Here is an 18,054-nt window from a genome sequence, read left to right as displayed (position 1 = left end):
TCGGCCGCCTGGCAGGAAGCTACGACGCCCAGTCCTATGGCCAGTCATTCCTGCAAGAAACACTGGAACCAGTTTCTGCCAACCCACCGAAAAAAACGACTTCAAAGGCAACGTGGTGTCACAGGAAGGGCTTGTTTCTGTGTTGGTTTGTTTTTAGTTCATTAGGCCTCACTTGAAATTCTGATTCCACAACGCACTTGCTTTGGGATCTTGAACAACACTCATAACCTCTGCAAGTTTCAGTATAGTAAGTTTATGTGATTATCTTCATCTGTAATATCCCTGTCTTGCAATCTTAATTAATTCAGATTAATTCATCTTAATCTTAATCTCAAGTTCAGATCAATGACTAGTTCCGCTGTGACTTCTCCTCTGAACTGATTCAAAAGCCGCCTCTCCCGTCCTCATTTGGCTTCTCTTCTCTTCTGGAATCTCATAAGAACTTCTATGACCTCTTTGGTTTTTTGTTGTTGCTGTTGCCTGTTTGTTTGTTTTTTAATTGAAATATAGTTGATTTACAATGTCGTGTCCGTTTCAGGTGTACGGCGCAGTGATTCCGTTTTCAGATTCTTTTCCCTTATAAGTTATTACAAAATATTGAGTACAGTTCCCTGTGCCATAGGGGAGATCCTTGTTGTATCAATTCTATGCCTTCTTTGAATGACCGTAGCACTTGTTGTCTGTATCATTTTTATGTCTGTTGTGGCTTTGTGACTGAAAATGAAAATTTTCTATTTGTTCATGCCCTGGCCCTTCCTTAAAAATGTGTTCATTTACCTATTTCATATTTATTGACTACATCTTAGACACCGTGTTAGCTGCTTGTTCTAGATGTTAGTAAAACATAGACCTTCCTGCTCAAAGGGTCACAGTATTTGTGGGAAAACAAAAAAATGAACAACTTACGTCTCAAATAGCTTTGTACTTCCCAAAGAGAGCACACCTCGTAGGTACAATAAATATATGTATTATACATAGATGTATAAAGAGTTAATGGCATTAAAAACGTGAGATAACTGCTTTTCTATTCTGAGGAAATGAGGATTACATTTCACCAGGAGCTCAATACCACTCTGAGAATGAGGGCTTAACCTCTGACCTGGCTCACTGCATCGCTTTCTTATATGAAAATAGACAAGTCTGTACACGCTCTCTACAAAAAGGCTTATCTGGCATGAATTTCAGATAGCAAGAAGAAAAATTCAAGAGGTTCAGAGAAGCATCCAGAAGCTCAGATGATTGTCTGGCACTGATACAACCTGCTTGACAGGAAAATAGAGCTGTAAATCTCACAAAATTCGATGATCTTCTAAGAATTTCAAAACCGCCTGCTATTAATTAGAAATCCTAGAAGAACCGCTTCTTTTAAAGCACACTGATAATATGCTTTACAGCTTAATATTCAGAAGCCTATGTTTTGGCTAAGTGAGCTTCAGGAATGAAGGAAACTTGTGGTTCAGTTCCATCTACTCTGGGACCTCTGGTCAAAACACCTACTTCTGTGCTCAGCCATCTTATCATCTGAAAAATGGAGGCAACTCTAAGAAAACATCGTTACAGAGATGTTGCACAGTTTCCTGTGTCACTGTCTTCATTTGTTTCAGAAAACCAATAACGTCTAAGCTGCTACTGCAAAGAGCGCAGTGTTACTTGGGGTCATCTAGTGCAGCTCTGTCAAAGTAAAGAAAAGGAAAGGGGCCTAGAACAACTATAATTTTCCCAAGAGGACACTATTATTTTATGGTAAATCTGAGTCAAGAACCCTGATCTCTTTGGTGCCATTCCATTGTTCTTTCGTTGGGTTCTCAACAACCCAGAGAAAGAAAGAGAAATAAAACTCCTGTGTGCTGTGTCACTGGTACAGGACGTGGCAAGATTGGAATCGGAGAACTACATATTAACAGGTATTTGGGAAATTCTTCAAACTGGTTAAGATATACACCAGGTACATAAAAAACAGTATGTTTTCCCAAGATGATTCTGTGGAATGAACAGAACTGGTAACTGAAGGTGCCTGTGTGCTGCAGTTCCAAACAGGATGGGTGAATGCTTGTTTTCTGGCACCTTTAAGACTCCACCCCAATATACACATTAAAATAAAATTAACATTTCAACTGGGTCATATTTAATTCTGCATGCTCTTCTAAGTCAGCAAAATATTCCATATATCATTTAAGTTGTCACTCACTCTCTTTTCTTTTCTTTTTCTTTTTCTTTTTTTTTTTTTTTTGCAGTACACGGGCCTCTCACTGCTGTGGCCTCTCCCGTTGCGGAGCGCAGGCTCAGCGACCATGGCTCACGGGCCTAGCCGCTCCGCGGCACGTGGGATCTTCCCGGACCGGAGCACGAACCCGTGTCCCCTGCATCGGCAGGCGGACTCTCAACCACTGAGCCACCAGGGAAGCCCATCACTCACTTTTTAACTTGAGTTTTAATTTCTAAAAGTCTTTCCAAACACAAAACAGAGGTGGGAAAATGGTATATGGGAAGCTGCAGAGATGAAATAAGCTTACTTCATTCGGCATAAAGATGAATACCCAAACAACTTCTGCATAGCTGCAAGTGTCCAAATCTACTATCCTCGTTTCGTAGTCAAGGCTTCCGGAAAAATATGCTAATGGTTTCCTAATTACCCAAATGCCCCATATCCGTTTCAGTAAGTATCGTTATATATTACGGAAATTTTTCTCAGTGACACAGAAAGACATCCTGGCCGAGCATCCCCCTTCCCATGACACAGAGATGATGGGTCTCAAGCTACCTTGAAGGCGTTGGAGCCCACTTTACCCATTACTAATATTAATGGAGGACAAACCTTCATATTCTGTTTGTTTGCTCTGTGTTTGTTAAATCACTTCTTCCCTTCATTAAAATGGATGACCCATAAATGAGTCTGTAGTGTGTGTATCACTGGAAACTGAACACATTTTTGTTGGTTTTATTAACGTCATAGGTTTCTAGGGAGGGTCTACTAAAAAACTAAGTCTAGTTTCACAGTTACAAATAAATTAGGATGTAATTTTGAATAAATTAAGCTCATCATAAAGGAAGGATACTGATAGTTGCTACTACCCCTTCCTTGAGGGGCTCTTGTAAAGCACTAAATAAAGTAACAGAGGTTTATATGCATGCATATATTTTCAATGATATTTGAACACACTCGAAAAGAACTCTACAGAATGCATTATAAAACCTCGATGATGTGTGTCCCTAGTTCCCAGCTCTCTCGTTAAAACTATTTAAATGAACAAAATGTTATCTATTAGGAGAGCTATCAGAGTACTCCAAATACTACTTCTTGCAGTACCCTGTCCCAACCATTTGCCTTCCTCTTCCCATTAGTCCTTAATTCAGAAACCCCAGAGATTTGTTCATTAATTTATGAACATATTTCTTCATTCAGCCAAGAAAATTGATGGCTCCCTTACCAAATTTCAGGCACCCTTCCTCAGTATGTTTTCTAGGCATGTTCAGGAAACACAGCAGTGATTAACACAGATGAATATAGCCTCTCTCGAGCTGAGGGGAGAGACAAAAGTAAAGAAGCAAATATAAAATCGTAAGTGTAAATACGTAAATAAAAATTGAATAAATGGGTAGAATAACTAGTATATCAGGTAAGTGCTGGAGAAAAACAGCAAGCAGGGAAGGGGGATGGAGATTGTTAGCTGGTAGGAGGAGGCTGCGATCTGAAACTAAGTGATCACTGAGGGCTTTCTGGGGAAGATAAAATTTAAGAGGGAACCTAAGGTTGTGAGAGGGAGCAAGGTGCATATCTGGGAAGTGAATAGTACAAGCAGAGGGAACAGTCAGATGGAAAGGCAATGAGGCAAGAGTGGGCTTGGAGTATCCAAGGAGCAGAAAGGATGTCAGTGTGTGGAAAACAGAGGGAGCAAAGTGGAGAGGAGAAGGAAACAGTCAGAGAGGAAACAGAGGCCCAGATTTCTAGGGCTGTGGAGGCACTTTGAGGACTTTGCTTTTCCTGTGAAGAAGCCACTGAAGAGCCTGGAGTGACATGATCTGACTTACGTTTTAGCAGGATCTCTCTGGATGCCATGTTGATTAGAGACTGCAGGAGAATAAGGACAAGCCCCAGAAGACCAATAGTTGATTCAAATGTCAAGAAACATTTATGCCTTCACCCTTCAACTTCACAAATGATGCCATTTCCATTGAGCTATTGAAAAATATAATCTGGCTTTCAAAACAATAAACCAGAAGGCATTTTCTCACATAAGCAAGGTCACAAACAACTGTCAGCTAAAGTTGAAATAGCAACAAATCAAATAATAACAAAAAACATTTTTTATAGATTTTAAAACCTTACAAAGCATTTTCTTGTCCATTATCTAAGTTAATCCTCAAATCAACGCCATGAGATAGTTACTATTTTCCCATTAGAAGTGACCGCATATTAAATCCTTAGTGATTGCTCAAGAAAAGCTGAAATCTTGAGTGTGCATCTATTAATGCCAAGGTTGGGTTTTTTACCCATGGGAACATTGGATGCTAAAATCCACAGGGATTTTCAGCTCAAGATGGCAGACTAGGAAATATATTTACTTTCTGGTCCTCCTGAAACCATGTTTAAATAAAACTGTAGAAATACCAAAATTAATCAACCAATAAGAGCCAAGACATTGTGGAAGTCATCAACCACAGAAAGATTTCAACACATTTCGAGAAGGCAAACAATGAAATGGAGGGGCCATGAATAAAATAATGAAGAAAAGACTACCCTAAGTAGGGTCTGCACAAAGCCAGTCAGCTTTTGCTGAGCCCTGGTTATAGTAAAGGACAGAGGAAAGAAGAGGGGCTGAAAACAAGGAGACAAAAGTCATTTTAGGAAAACACGTTCATTTAATGAGCTCCAGGGAACACTCAGCCTGCTGCCATACTCACTCACGTATTACAGTGGATTGTTGGTACGCAAGACAAGAAAACAGGGAACCAACGAACAAAAATCAAGACACTGTTTCTTACTGAACTCTTCTCAAACGAGATCAAGAAATTATGGTTCAATGCCATAGCTGTAAATCATTTCTGCTCCTGGAGAGGTTAGAAAGGGCTTATAATAGTTACCCTTTTTTTTCAGACAGAATTTAGGCCTGAGCAAAAGCTTTTGTGTCCTCCAACCTCAAAGTTTATTGGGGATGGAAGTCCAAATTTGCTTCGACATACCATAAAAAGAATCTCATGAGCAGAGGGTCAAACTACTTTTGGAATATATGAATTATGCCCAGTGTGATTTTAAATAGATTTTAAACAAAAATATATAGATTTTTACTGATCTATATGATTCTGGGTTCTGAAACTTCTACATGTCACATGCCTGATACAGAACACACAATGTCAGTCCCAGGAGAGAGAAAACACTCCAATGAAGCAAGCCAAAGAAACAAGATTCGAACAAGGTAAAGTGACGTGTAGACCAAGACCAGGATTTTTCAATTCTTTCCTGTCATGCTGTAGCTTCCAGCTCCTGAATAACAACACATGTTTCCCTTGTCCTAGACACACAAGAGTATGTCTCCTCTATGGGGCATAAGAAGCTCTAGAGTTACATATGTGTAGTAAAGAGTGGACCCAGCCGGCATACTCACAATGACCAAATTGTGTTGCTCGTACTTTATTTTAAACCAATACATCGCTCCACGCTGAAGTTGCAATAAATGATATATTTGCTTTCTAGACATGAATGAGATGCCTTACTGGATATACTCCAGGAAGGCCAGAGAAACTGGCTTCTAATCCATACAGAATAATTCATTGATGAATTCCTTTCAGGATAGCCCATGATTTATCTAGAATATAAGCTTTACATACCTGGATCCTTCAAACTAGACCAAAGGGAAAAATCTAGGCTCCAAGCCTCAATTAGAAATGTGGGATGGTGCTATGCTGACAACTGGTGGTCCCTGACCTATCTTCTGAGATTAGAACCCAGTGTGGTGGATGACCAATTCACGCGTTGAACAAAAGAACACCTCCTACAGGGCAGTGGATGTGTTCATTACAGGTATGGCACTTAGGGCTGAGTATCATAAGGACTTCAAGAAACAAAAGAAAAAGTAACACATGAAGCATATATGATAAGGAGGCACCAGAGTCCAGAGCACGAGCTCTGGAATCACACAGGCTTGCTTCGAATCCCGGCTAAGCCACTACCATCTGTATACCCTGAAGAACAGTCGAAGGTTGAAATGTTCTTTTACCAAATTTCGAAAAACAAGTGAAGAAAGAACCTACCTGCCAGGAAGGGACATCGTGGGGTGCAGCATCCAGTCGGGTCAGGGCTCTGCATCCCCTGCTCAGAAACCTTCACCGCCTGGCTCACGGTGATGCTGGCAGCTCAGCAGCCCTGGAGAAGGCGCTCCTGCTCCTGTCTCCAGGGCTCGCGGACAAGCTGGGGAGGTCCACGGAGGAGGCGGGCCACAGCCTGGCAAGCTCTGGGTGCCTCCTGCACTCAGCTCTGGGCAGGCTCTGGCCTCTGGGCCCCGTTGCGGGGAAGGGCTGGCCGATACATACCCAGGGCTGAGGGGTCTGCAGAGCCGGTGCCCAGGCAGCGTGAGCTCTGGAGGAGAAGGCTTCCACAGTCCCCAACAGTCTCCGCATGGTGGCCCATCCGGTGCCAAACACCTGCCACCCACAGCGACAAGTCCCAGCCGCTAGAAAGTCCAGAAGGGCTCGGGCTCTTTGCCCTCGGGCCGGGTTTCTCCAGGGGCTGGGCTTGTGTGGGGCCCCCAGCCCACCCCCTGACCCGCCCGCCCTTGCTCTGTGACACGTACAATGCAATGTCAACACCCAGGCTGAGCCGGCAGGCCAGTGTTCAGTGCGTGCTAGACCTTGAGAAGAGTTAGCAGCTAGGGAGAAGCTCTCCCACTTTCACTCGCTTTTCTCAGATCAGCCAGGCAGCCCATCTCACCCCAAAGCGATGGACACCACACCTCCTTCCCGGGCTATCGTTTTCCGTTCTGCCCCTGTTTTCCCTTTCCATTCTGCCCTTGTTTTCCCCAGCCCCCCCTCCCCATTTACGGCTTAGGCCGGCATCAGTGCTTCAGCAGGCAGCAGCTCTGACACCAAACCTATGGACACACCTCCAGGGCTGTCATTTTCCAGTCTGCCCCGTCTCCAAGTAGAACCACTACCTATTTCACACGGCTGTTCCTAGTTCTGGGAACACACCACGCACTGGTAGCAATGCCTCAGCCCATGCCTCGACTCATTTCCCTGCAACGCTGGCCAACAGATAGACCAACACTTCAAAGTTATGACAGAAAGTTGAGTAAGTTATACGCTTGGAATTGCATTTATTATTATTAACAAGCACAACTGTAGTGCTTGGACTATAACAAGTAATATTCTAAGTGCTTAGCAAATATTAACTCACTTAATCCTCATAATGGCAACCCTATAGGTAGGTAATGTTCATAATATTCACCTTTTTGGGGGGAAACTGAGGCCCAGGGGGGTTGAATAGCTTGCCTAATGCCACACAGTAAGTAGCGGGCAGAAACCCAGGATGAAAACCAGACCGTCTAGACTTTCGTCACTTTGCTGTGTCACCTTAATAGATGTTGTGGTTAGGGAAGGGACTAAACTGACAAGACTCTGAACTTGAGAAGGGAGAAATTAGAAAGTGACTGATCCTAGAAACTAGAGAGGATTTCAGCTCAGAAATTTCTGGTGGTGAGACCCAGAAGAACAAGAACATGGTTGGAATATTAACTTGGGGTAGTATCTGAATCCATTGAGAAATGGTTTTGTTTTGTTTTGTTTTTTTAACTTAGAAAGGCCAGCTGGATGAAGATTAATGAAACAAAAAGTAGAAAGGGAAAGAGGAAGGTGCCTGAAGTGAGACATAACCTCTTCCCTGTAAGTACTAGGGGTGGGCGGCCTGTGGGAAAGGATGGAGCTCTCTCTACAGGTTTGTCACCAGGATGAACAAGGAGAAACATGGCAACCCTTGTACTGGTTTTGATGATTCCTCAAAAACCAAGGCTTTACTTTCCAAGAACTACCCACAGTAGCATACCTACCGTGTGTCAGACATGCCACCAAGTGTGTTTCCAGTCACACATTTTAATTGGAGAAATAGTTCCTATGAGGTACGCATTAGTTCCCTATGGCTGCTGTAACAAATGACTACCAATGAGCTTGCGTAAAACAAAACACACTCATTCTCTTATGGTTCTGGAAGACAGAGGTCCAAAACCAGTTTCCCTGGGCTGGAACCAGGAGTTGACAAGGCCGTCCATCCACCTTCTAGAGGCTCTAAGGGAGAATCTGTTTCCTTGACAGCATTCCTTGACTTCTGGCCACATCAATCCAACCCCAACTTCATCATCACATTCTCTTTGGAGTAAACACTCCCTCTGCCTCTCTCTTACGAGAACACCAGTGGTTACATCTGCGTCCATCCAGGTAGTCCAGAAGAATCTCCCCATCTCAAAACCCTTACTTTCATCCCATTGGCAAAGTCCCTTCTGCCATTTAAGGTGACATTCATAGGTTCTGGGGATTAGAAGGTGGACATTTGGGGGCAATGGTACTATTCAGTCTACTACAAGGTAGATACTATTATCTTTCTCAGATGTAGGAAATGAAGTTTAGGGAAGTAATTTGTCTCAGGTCTACAATTTCCAGAGTAGAGATTTAAATTCTGCCAGGGAGACTTTAGGACACACTCTAAACAACTTTAACCTGTGTCCTTAATTACTGCATAATCCTTGGTTAAGAGTCACACTTAGGTATCAAGACCCAACTGAATATAACACAAGTACTGTCTCCTCTTTCACTATGTTTGCCTGGTGTATTCATGAATCTTGCCCAGAGCAGAAGAGTTCAGAAAATCGTTATACACGTTTACTAGGAGAAAGCATTTACCGTTTCATGTGCACGGAGTAATGGAAGGCTATTTAAAATAAAATAAAGTAAAATATGCCACCAAATCGTCAAGTGTCACAACAGAGGTAACCCCGTGGGAGTCTTGAGGAGACTAAAATTATCTCCAATTGTGCAGGTGAGAAAAGTGTCACTAAAGGCAGTTGTAGTTCAGCCAAGCCCTACGGCACAGAAGTAGGAATCTGGATAGGTACGAATGGGAAAAAAGACATTTTAGGCATGGGAAACAGTTTAATGCTGAATGGATGAGAAATATGCATTAGACCTTTCTAAATCAACTGGCTTATTAACTCAGTAAATCAGATTTGGTCAGTCAAACTAGCTTTAGCTGATTACTTATCCAGGGCATAGCTGTTGAGAGTCATTTTTGTCATAGGACAGTAAATAAAATTGTTGAACTATAGCTTTAGGCTTGCTAAGTGATAACAGATTGCTCTAGCTGATGTTCAAGTGACTTACTTGGTACTATTCACGAAATTGGGGGTTAACAACTGCTTAAGACAACATAGAGAGTTGATCTTAAATAGTACTTGAAGTAGTTACTGTGTAAAGTATCTGTTCAGTAGCTCATGGTAAATGGATGTTTATAATCCCCGTTGGACAACCAACTGCTTTTTTGCAAATGGTAATGTGAATTGCTGTTGCATAAACTATAGTAATGACCACCTATCTAATTTGTTGTCCAAACCAGAAATCTTCTAACAATACTGGTCTCCTAATAAAAAGTAAGCATGAAGCTAACACACACTGGGTGTCTCCCGTGTGCCTGTGCATGCATCTATAGCTCACTGAACCCCCATAACAGCCCCCAAGAGAGGGACTCTGAGTGTCCCCATGCTGCTGGTGGAGAAACAGGCACAGGAAGGTTCAGTAGTCTATCTACCTAAGATAACACAGAGGGCGGGAGAGCCTGTTTTTAAACCATCTGCCTCCAATTCCAGGTGCCAGGAGCCAGATTCAGCCTACAGGCCTCTTCTGCTCATCTGGAGGTGAAACCATGTGTAAGGATTAGTCAAATCCTGTCTTCACTCCTCAAGGTAGCTTGAACACTTGCACGTCCTCCAAATAGCACGTAGCATAAGCAATAAGATGTTTGCCCCGGGTATTGTCCAGGAACTTGGAATCAGCTGTGTCTAGTTAGGCTGAGCTGGTTAAGACTGGAGAGGACCACCGATCTTCCACCTGGCCCAGTGCCTTTTGACCTCCTGCCATCAGAGGGCCGAAAACTACAGCCTGAGGATGTGCTGAGCCCCGTAGCCTAGTTACGCCAGCTCAGAACAATGAGCACACCTTTTCCCAATCACCTTTCCTCATGCTCCCCATGCCTCATACTGCCCTGCTTCTTTTTTCTTTATCCCATAGATACCCCAAGCCCCTTGCCTTTGGGGAGGCGGATTTGAGACCTATTGTCACGTCACTTCCTCGCTTGGCTGCCTTGTGAATAAACCTCCTCTTTGCTGCAAACCTCAGCATGTCAGTGTTTTGGCTTGCTGCGCCTCAGACAAAATGGTAGGGAGCAGTGGTAAAGGTCCCTTGCCTGTGAGGGAAGCTGGTTACTAGTAGTCACGTTGCAGATGTTTTCTCCTCCCGGGGGGGCAGACGTCCTGCTCTTCCAGAAAGAAGGGAGAAAGGCAGGAGCTGGACCCTTGCTCTCAGGCTCACCGTCACCTAGGAGCTCATTAGAAGCACAGAATCCAGGCCCCACCCAGAACTACTGAATTACAGCCTGCATTTAACAAGATCCACAAGAGAGGCATACCCATATTAAAGTTGGAGAGGCACCAAGCTGGAGTCCACGTAGCAGAGAAGCAGACAGGATTCTAGACCACGCAGAGTGTTAAAGGCCAACAGTTTGTTTTCTATTCTCAAAACAATGTTTTTGAGCCATGTTTATGAGCAATGTCCCAACTTGCTTCTAAGGTTTCTTGTGTGAAGAATGGATTGGAAGGAAACAAGATATATGGACACTAGTTAGGACCTCATTGCAACAGACAGGCAAGTTCAGTATTAGGATGTTGAGGAAGAGTTGACAGATTCAGAAGAAATTCAGGAGATAAACTGAAGCGGGCTTAATGGGGTATGAGACGGAGGAAAGGAAGGTCTTAGGGAATTTAAGGGTTTACTACACGTATGAGCAAAGCCTCAAAATTCATCATTTGAACGTACAGAGGTAGAGTTCTCAAAGGACACTGGTTAGGAAGCAACAGTACGCCCTTTATAATTCCAAGAGACAACACAGATCAACTGTCTCGATGGAAAACTCGGCGGTACCGGTGCGTTTTTTCACTCAAACTTAGTTCCGGTGCCTATTACTCACATTTTCTGTGCCTAAACAACACAGCTTGAGGAACTGAAGGGGATCCCATCCTGGTAATTAAGGAGGGTCCCCAACACTGACAGTCCCATCTTAAAAAGCAGTCCCGCTGCATTTTACCCAAGGAGCAATGGCCAGAGCCTCCCTTTTAAAACGATGGGGAGAAATCAGAACATCACACACTGTCCCTTTCAGCTACTATGAACTGAGCCGCGAGACGACCAGCACCCCCTAGCACAGCGCGGACGGGCCAGCGCACGGGGGCCACTGTGACAGGCGACAGCACAAGAGACGGAAGCCCAGGCCCAGGGGCTCCGAGCTCCACCGGCAACGCCCAGGGGCCAAGGCGTATTACCTTTCCGGGATGTGCTTTCCGCCCTTCCTCGTGGCCGACGAACTGGCTCATGTCACCCCCGCCAGGAGTGCCAAAGTCGCCAACCCGGCATCCCCGGTGCCAGCACAAGGCCACGAACCACAGGCGCCTAGGCACAAGCCCACGCAGCTCGCGGACCTCCTTCTACCGCGCATGCGCCACCGCGTGGCGTGTCGAGATGACTGTCATCACGCAGGCGGATTAACGCGCTTGATCGGTAAAGAGGATTCTGATGCCTGCAATTTCCCTCCTTAGCCGGAGGCTGGTAGCACACGTCCATTAGTTCGTGTGTGTACCCTTCAGCATTCCAATCATACGGGACATGGAAAGTTGTCCGACTCTCCCAGTTTCTTGTGTGGTTCTTTCAGATATTTCCCAAGCGCTTACATTCACACTCGTATCTTGTATGTAAGTATTTGTACGTAACAGGTATCCTGTAGTTTATAGAAGAGCAGCACACTATACACGTACTACATACATAGTCTACAATGTGTCTTGGATAGTGACGCTGTTATCTTTCTAAAATATAAACTTGGCTGGATTGCTCTGTCGCTTGAACATCTTCACTTAGCACAGAATACAGCCCAGGTTGTTAGCACAGCATTGAGAACTCTTTATAAACAAATATCAGTCTGTCTCTCCAACTGAATTATAAGTTCAAACTATGACTTACAAGGACCTACATCATCCACCTCCCTCCTTTGCCCTGCCAGCCTCCCCTGATCTCATTCTCTACTGCCCTGCCCTCACTCACTTTCCCCTGTCCAGCCACACTGGCTTCCTTACTATTCCTCAAACATGCCAAGCACAGGCGTGCCTCAGGGACTTTGCACCTACTATTCCTTCTGCTTCAGAACACACCCTCCCACCCCATCTCCACTCTCCCAGAACACACCCTCCCACCCCATCTCCACTCTCCCAGATATCCAATGGCTTGTTTCTCACTGCAAGGCTCTGCTCAATCGACATCTTAATAGAGGGGACTTCCCTGATCACCTACCACATTCCCTCACCTCTTCATCTTCTTTTGTTATTCTCCAAAGCATTTACCACCGCTTGACACTCCACATATTGACTTATTCATTCATCTCTCTCCCCCACTAGAATGGAAAGTACGTAAGGGCAAGAACTTTGTTCTCTTCCTACTTCCTAGAACAGTGCCTTCAACTTAGAAGGTGTTATACAAATATCTGCTGAAAATGAATGTATGACTTCTTTGCCCTTTCACACTACCCTCTAGTCACACCAGAGGCTGCCCCTCCAGAGCACAAGTTCAAGCCCTGGGCCTTTTGTACCTGTCCCCAATACCTGGGCTGTCCTTTCCTCATTCCGGCAAAATCCTCTTCCCCCAAGCCCAGCTCAAACGCTGTCTCCTCAGTCAGGCCTTCCTCAATTTCTCCTCTATATTCCTGCTGCACTTGATTCTTTTATCATAATTAACCCACTTATACTCACTACATGTTTCTCTTCCTAGACAACTGTAAGTTGCTACTGAACAAAGACTTCTACTCACCTCCGTATCCCCGTGCCCTAACAACAAACCTATAAGGCTCTCGGTGTTTACTGAAACAATTCATTTTCTGAGTCTCGACCAATTCTAGGGAGTGCGTAGTATAGTCTCCTCCTCATTATCAGTGAGCCTGGCATCTGTGGGAGGGCCTTACAGCAGAGGAAGTCACCAATGGACCATAACTAAGGTCCTGAGACTGCAATGGCAGACAGCATGGTGAAGTTAGCCCACTGCATGCAGAAGACCCACAGAGGAGTCAGCATATGCAATGGACTACACTTGGTATAACATGTGAACAATCAAGGTTTACAAACGTGTTCTCATGCACTTGTAAGGATCTTCTAGCCCACGCGGAACAGACAGAACACACACAAAGGAGCCTGGAGGAAGTGAGTAGGCCGGCAGCTGCGCCCTAACGTCTTAAGAGGTAACATTTCTGTGACTACAGTTTAAACACATCAGATAATTTGCCTCCTTTCTAGACACCCTGGTTATCACAGGACAGGCCAAGCCTCTCAAGTTTTAAAGCTAAAGTACACGGAAGATCTGTGAATAGGGCTGAAGATATTTAAGAGCTAGTACCTGCATTAAGCAACCAGGTTATAGAATGAAAATTTATCTTGAAATTCCAGTCTCTCCCTCTCTCTCTCGCCTCCTATCCCCTATCTTCCCACCTCCATCTCTATTCCCTCTCCCCTACTCCCTGTTTTATGTATATATGTGCATCATTTTATATATACACGGAATATTTACTGTCTGTTACATTGATTTAATAAAGTGCACACTCCTCAGGCTAAATTTAGAAAGAGGACAAAATGAACACTTTCACATGGGCGTCAGTGGTGTTCCAAAGACAAAAGATTCCTCAGTCTTAAAACATGGCAAACACCATGTTCCTTCTGATAGTTAGATGCTAGAAAAAGGCAAGTGGATCCTTAAAATTCACACGCTATTAAGACCTACTATCAACAGAGTAGATCTTAAAGCGGAAACAAGAAAACACCAGCCTTTTAAGTTCTTCCTGTCTGAAGATAAGAGTAAGAGGTGGTAGTGTTCTTCCTCACTTGCACCCGAAGGGTAAAAGCAGCAAAAATATCTTAAACACATATATGATGAGGAAGCCACTCTACCTGGTCCACTCCGCTTTGTTTTGCTTCTAGGGATCTGTCTCACTCTGAACCTTTGCTTTTTGTTTTCTCTTTTGTGTACGCTAAGAACCTGAGAGTCTAAACCTTTTCTTCCACCTCTCAACCAATAAACAGGACAAAAGAACATTTTTATGTTTTCATGTATTTTCCATTCAAATTTTTAAAAAAGAGATAAGTAAGCTAGCTCAGTTCATATTTCTCACAAAGATCACTTTCCAAACTAAACTAAATTGTTTGTGACCATAAACAGGAAAAACACCGTACTCTATTAGCACCGTCTGACATTTCCACCTTAATGTTACCAAACACAACTTGACACTAATGTCAGAACTATTAAAAATGTTAAAAATCCCCAACCCCACTCAAAATGCATACCAAAGTTCAGGTAAAGGAAAAACAAAAACAAACACAAAAGCAACTCACCGTTATCTTTATGTTCTTTCAGAAACCCATTAACAGCACACTGGAATTTAAAACTAGTGTCGTCATCTGACACCTGATGCCCAATTGTACACATTTTTAAATAAGGAATAGTTTCTGGTAAGTCCTATAAGGCAAAACCATGAAAATATGTATTATTTCCTTCGTAGGGAAAGAATAAAAAATTAATTAGAGAAGGCAGAATATAAACCAGGAGAGTACATTAAACTCTGTATGTCAGTCATTCTGATGAGAGCCATTTTTTCCAAAGCTGCTTTAACCAGTAATTATCACTTGATTTTCATTAAAACTGCAGAACGGACAGTTACCAGGCATGCAAAAGGAAAAGCAAATCTATGTGAATGAATGCACATGTAACTCAAAATGATATAAACAGTTCTACCTACATTTATGTTCTATCTTACATTTCAAGGGCCATAAAGCGGCTGTGATTTAAGGAGAGTAGTAGAATAGAGTCAGAAGAACTTGGATTCGAATTAGGAAACAGAGGCAATTTCAGGCATTGTTGAGAACTGGTATTCTTGAGGTGGGAGAAAGTAGACTATCAATAGAAGACAGAAAAGGATAAGTGAAAATTCTCTAGTTCTGAATTTAAATGGAAAGTAGCAGGAGGAACCTATGACATATTTTAAAAATATTAAAAACAAACGTACATATTTCCTAGCTCTGACCACTGAAAAAGTCTAGAAACAACTGATGTCATGTCAAAAGGACTCAGGAGTCACCGAGAAGCTCCAACTGGCCAAAGATAGGGCCTCAGTTAGAATAATAACTGTAACGGAGTCCACGGTGATAGGAATAAATAAAATTTTACAAAACTGGTCAACACTGGAGGATATTTGTGAATCAACTCATTATTTTGAAAACTGTTAAATAAAAGAAGAGAATCATGCCTCTACAACTGAGCAACCAAACAGCTGATGAGGGGAATCTTCTCCTCGTACAAATATACCCAGCTAATAAGTGAAAAAAACAACAACAGAATTCACCAGTCTTTGAAGCCTCAACTGAATTAATGGATGTAGGTATGAATCATCAGTGACTGCTAATACCACAGAAAGACACAACTATATACGTCTCCATGGAAGAACACATCATCACCCATGAAACTGTCTTGCCAAAACAAAACATGCAAGCTTCATTCAGATCAACTACCGATTTACAGGAAATAAAAGGACTGAAGAATATGTTACCAACACATGGAATGTAATCATCGGCATCTAGATGGGACAAATTACCTGGTTTCTTTAAAAACAAAATTCAAGGAGGAAAAAAAAAGTGAGAGAGACATGGAGGGAGAACCTATAGATTAAACAAGACTTCAGAGACCTAACAATCCACGGCAAAGTGTGGACCTTATTTGGATCTAATTCAAAATTCTTATAGACAATTTTTTATGACGTTTAGGAGACAACTGCAAATTTGAGCACTCCCTGGGTATTTAATATTAAAAAATGATATTAAGGAATAAAAGTCCTATATTTTAAATGCACGTACCAAAAACGTACAGGTGTAATTTACATGTTGTCTCGGAGCTGCTTCAAGATAATACGGAATGGGGTGAAACAGGTGGGGGTATAGATAAAACATGACAGCCATCAGTTGGTAAATAAGAAAGCTGGATGAGTTCATGGGTATACAAGGAACACTCACAGTAGTTTTATACTTTTGTATATGCTTAAAATTTGTGATAATTGTTTAAAAACAAGACGACACTGTAGAAAACAGTTTGGCACTTTCTCACAGGTTAAGCGTAGAGCTTAGTATTTGGCAGTAGGCTATGATCCAACAACTCTGCTACTACCTACGCTGCACATCTAACAGAACTGAAAGCAGGGATTTGAACAAATATCTGTACACCAATGATCATAGCAGCATGATTCACAATACCTACAAGGTGGAAAACAACCAAGTGTCAATCAACCGTTGAATAACAAACTATGGTCTATATACACACAATGGGATTTTCTAAGCCAAAAAAGAAATGGCATTTCGTTACGTGCTATAACATGGATGAACCTTGAAAACACGATGTTTAGTGCAATAAGCCAGACACAGAAGGACAAATACTGCAGATTCCACTTACACGAGGTACCTAGAATAGGCCAATTCACAGAGACAGAAAATAGAATAGAGGTTACCAAGGGTTGGTGGGAGGGAAAATGGGGTTGTTACTGTTTGATGGTTACAGAGTTTTTGTTGAGGATGATGAAAAAGTTTTGGTTCTAGACAGCGGTGATGGTTACACAACACTGTGACTGTACTTAATGCCACTGAACTGCATATTTATAAACGGTTAAAAGAAATATGATTTCTCTATATTTTACCACAATAAAAAAAAAAGCAATAACAGAGCTGAAATTTCAATTCTTCCTTTTCCGAGAGTCAGTTTCATCGTCTGGAAAATTAGTAATTGTAGTTGTCTATCCTCTGAGCTTAGTGCAGGGTAAGCACTCAGTAGGAGATATCAGTACTACTTCCACTTCAAGAGCAAAGGATTGCTGTGAAGATTAACTAAGTCAATGGATATGAAAGAACTTTCTAAATGGCAAACTGCTCTACAAATATTAAAAGACATTAGGTGTTACTGTCTCCCAAGGCCATGGAACAGGTCAGAAGGAGGATAATTCTTTTGCACTGGAATGTCCTACATGGGCCAAGAGAATAGATGGGTTTCTGTACTATATCAGAAGGCATCAGGAAAAGGAAGCATAAAACTTAGAGAACAATTGTCTTTTACACTGATGCTTAAACATGCTCAGGCAACTGCTTAACATAAGTGCTAAAGACATAATGGACATACCTTTCTTTCTTTTTAGGATACTACTGTAACTACGAAAAGTTTACTTCATTTTCAAAATGTAGAACATGGAAGCTTATAGAATTTCTTAAGCATATCTAGAGCCTACTGCCAAATACTATAGTTCAATTCATATCTTTCATCTCATTTTGAAACAGCAATTACAAATGTGTATTTAAGGAAACCACTAGCTTCCCTTTTTGAACCCACGAGAGAAGGCCAGGACTCACCTTAGCATAAGATGATAACTACTGAACTACTATGAATTATTACAGTATCAGAAAGAAGGTCATTTTCAATTACGCCTTCCATTTACCTCTGGCTTGTAAGAGCGGCGAGTATTTGCTAAGTCAATAATCAGCCCAAGTTCTTCATTCTGTCCTTGGATTTTGTTAAGAGATCCAAGGGGGAGAAACGTTCTTCTGGAGCAAGATTCTTTTCAAAACTCTGTCAGAAAGAATAAAATAAGGAAGAACATATGTTTAAAATCCTTTACTATATTATCCATTTATTCAAACCCTGGGATGCTAACATATGAGATTCAAAGTAAAGTTTCCTCCTCTG

General features: G+C 42.4%; 1 long non-coding RNA gene across 9 annotated transcripts in view; it reads right to left on the bottom strand.

Moving 5' to 3' along the window:
* Positions 1-17,948, bottom strand: part of LOC114901122 — a 44,731-nt gene extending 26,783 nt beyond the window's left edge. For 8 of the 9 annotated variants that reach the window (XR_003795025.1, XR_003795021.1, XR_003795023.1 and 5 more), the window contains exons 1-3: positions 17,807-17,948; positions 4,030-14,796; positions 3,429-3,519 (exon numbers count right to left, since the gene is read on the bottom strand). This is a non-coding gene — a long non-coding RNA (uncharacterized LOC114901122). The remainder of the gene's footprint in view (positions 1-3,428; positions 3,520-4,029; positions 14,797-17,806) is intronic. The other variant, XR_003795027.1, reaches the window with a different exon arrangement.
* Positions 17,949-18,054: the final 106 nt, after the last annotated feature.

Source organism: Monodon monoceros, unplaced genomic scaffold, assembly GCF_005190385.1.
Source record: "Monodon monoceros isolate NGI ecotype Baffin Bay Population unplaced genomic scaffold, NGI_Narwhal_1 Super_Scaffold_19, whole genome shotgun sequence".
NCBI lineage: Eukaryota > Metazoa > Chordata > Mammalia > Artiodactyla > Monodontidae > Monodon > Monodon monoceros.
This window is presented reverse-complemented; position numbering and strand designations above follow the sequence as displayed.